The sequence below is a fragment of the Gymnoscopelus braueri genome (assembly GCF_963280865.1).
Source record: "Gymnoscopelus braueri genome assembly, chromosome: 13".
Classification (NCBI taxonomy): domain Eukaryota; kingdom Metazoa; phylum Chordata; class Actinopteri; order Myctophiformes; family Myctophidae; genus Gymnoscopelus; species Gymnoscopelus braueri.
Genome location: NC_137615.1, coordinates 32079187 through 32082111, shown reverse-complemented (window position 1 = coordinate 32082111; position 2925 = coordinate 32079187).

Sequence of the window (2925 nt, the reverse complement as noted above, 5' to 3'; positions counted from 1 at the left end):
TCCCTCCCTCTCTCTCTCTCTCTCTCTCTCTCTCTCTCTCTCTCTCTCTCTCTCTCTCTCTCTCTCTCTCTCTCTCTCTCTCTCTCTCTCTCTCTCCCTCCCTCCCTCCCTCTCGCTCTCTCTCTCTCTCTCCCCCCTCTCTCTCTCTCTATAACCTCCAGTCTTGTGACATCTGGAACACTCCATACAATCACATCTGGACTTCTGGCCATTAGTCTAAATAAGTGTGCAAACATATACTGTAAATACTTTGTTGTTTGCACCAAACTCAACAAGTCAAACCCCTATACTGTATACTGGACAACAAATCAGATACATACTCTCACAGACAACTTTATCAGACACGCCTGTCCATTAACGCAAATTTCTAATTAGCCAATCGCTATCATCCCCATTCTGAGCAGAATGAGGAAGAAAGATGATTAAATGAAAAGACAGGAAGAGGACCATCATGAAAAGTCTATTTCAAATGTAATGTAAATATTGAACTGATCTCTGACCTTAGGATTATTTAAAGCAGGGCTTTGATTACATTCTCAGTCCAGGGAGAAGACAGAGTGAATTGAGTTGCATTGTGAGAACCACCATACCACCATTTGTAAATAGACTAAGGTCTATCTGTTCTTTGTTTGGAAAGCACTTTGGGTCAGCTGATGTTGTTTTTAAATGTGCTATACAAATAAACTTGACTTGACTTGACTGCAGTCTTTACAATAATGTACAGTTGCAACACATACAATAAATACAATACATTGCCATTCATTTTATTGTCATAGATGTGACAGTGGAAGGGGTCTATAATTATACCATTATGGACCCCTTATGAAGAAGAGGTTTGCCCCGGCAGCTGTCAGAGCCGTTTGTTTACGGCTCTGACAGCTGCCGGGGCAAACCTCAACACATGGACAATAGGGGGGAAAGAGGAAAAACAGAATAAACTAGAAAATGTGCTCCTCGGAGCACAGGTCTCCGCCAGTACTGTTCCTGATTAATCCTGTCTTACCTATTTATATTACATATTGTCACGTGTCACTTGACCAATGTTAGCTTGGCTGATGGAAGCTCACTTCAAAAAATATAAATGATTTCTTGAAGCACATTTGCTATTTATAGGTTTCTATGTCATCATGCGTCTCGCTAGCCAATCAGAGCATTGGTGACAACAATATTGTCACGCGAAGCTTGACCAATGTTAGCTTGGCTGAGACGGGGGGACACACGGAAGGACAAGAACGAAAACATACTCTCCACCTCTGGCGGAGACAAAAATGTATCTGCATTCGGAACTGTAATTATTCCTGTACAGACTTCTCAAATCGCTATTGCACAATACGTATATATATGTATCTGTATATCATCATGCCTTATTGCACATTGTATGCCTCACTGGACATTCTAGGTCTAAATCCAGTCACTAATATACCCCCTCCCCTCCCTATTGCTGATATAGAGAGTCCTCATGGGCCTTTATCTTTATTATTATTATAGCATCTTTATGTTTATTCTTGTTGTTTTGTTATGTTGCATTAGCACAGTATTGTGGACCTTACCACACTTGGGTTTCGCTGCTTGTACCTGTATGAGTACTGACAAATAAACCCTCTTCTTGATTATACCGATACAAATATAGCTCAATTTAGGATTTTAAAATGACTCAAGTCCACAGCATTCTATGGAGAAGGACAAGCATCGCAGTCCACTGTTCCACCAGTGTGCCCACTGCCCAGTCAACATCTTCCTGTCTGTCTCATAAATCAGTGGTTCCCAAAGTCGGGTCCATGGTCTCCCTGAGGTCCTTGAGGGGGTTCCAGGGGGTCCCCAGCTAAATTACTTAATAATATACAGTAGTATCCATATCTGTTTAAGCTGTCACAGCACTTAGAGAAAGTGGGACGGCCCACTGTGGCCCACCGTCAGGATATTGCAAGTGGGCCACCAAATAATTGGCATAACACTTTTCTATTGATCTTATTGATAATATAACATTAATATTAAAAAAGAAAATGTACATGTTTGTCTTTGTGAGTTGTTGTGAGCTTCTATTAGCTGCTATTTGTTGCCAGACCCAGAGGGTCGGCCAACATGAGGCTCTGTCCCTATTTCGTCCATATATGGGGATAAATGTCTGTCCATCTTTTGTCCCCCTTTCGTCCATACATGGGCATAGACACAGGCTGACATGTCATGTGAAGTCCGGCTTAGCCGTGACGTAGTGCTCTGATCTTATAAAGTACTTATTCTGGGTCTGGCAGAACCAGGTCTCCTGGTCTTTTTTCCTATCAATTACACACCGCATGATGCCTTGAATTCATGGTGATTTTTTTGTTTTTGTCGCATTCCTGAGCCAAGCATTTGATGACCGGTGGAGTCTCAATTGAGTTGAGTTGAACTACTACTTTAATATTCCCTCAAACGTGACAGAATTAGCAACAAAAAACAAAACAACAAAAACAAAACAAACAAAAAAGTCACACTTCTCCTGTACAAACATCTGTTTCCTGAAGCTCTCCTCCATAACTCTCTGTTCCTTTTGTTTCTGCATTCATTGTTCATGGGAGATTTTCATAGTCGGTTAGTTGGCTCGCTGTTGTTCATATTCAAGATCTTGAACATCCACCTGAACACACAGGCAGCAAGCACACTCACGCTATTTTCTGTTCCAACCCTTCAGAATCAGAATCAGCCTGTTTTCCCTCCAGTTTAGTAGGCTTGCCGTTCTTTTTTGTTATTTTCGTCATGGCCGCCATTTCCCATCTTATGTTGTGTGGGAGTCCTGATTGCTTTAGACCGCACTGAATAACCGTTAGCTTGCATAGCGTCTTCAGACTGGGACGACTCAAGTCTAAGATGTACAGGTCATCATCTTGAAAGAGGACGATACGATCTCCCACTATGCAACTGGACATCTTTCTTATCTGAGATGGG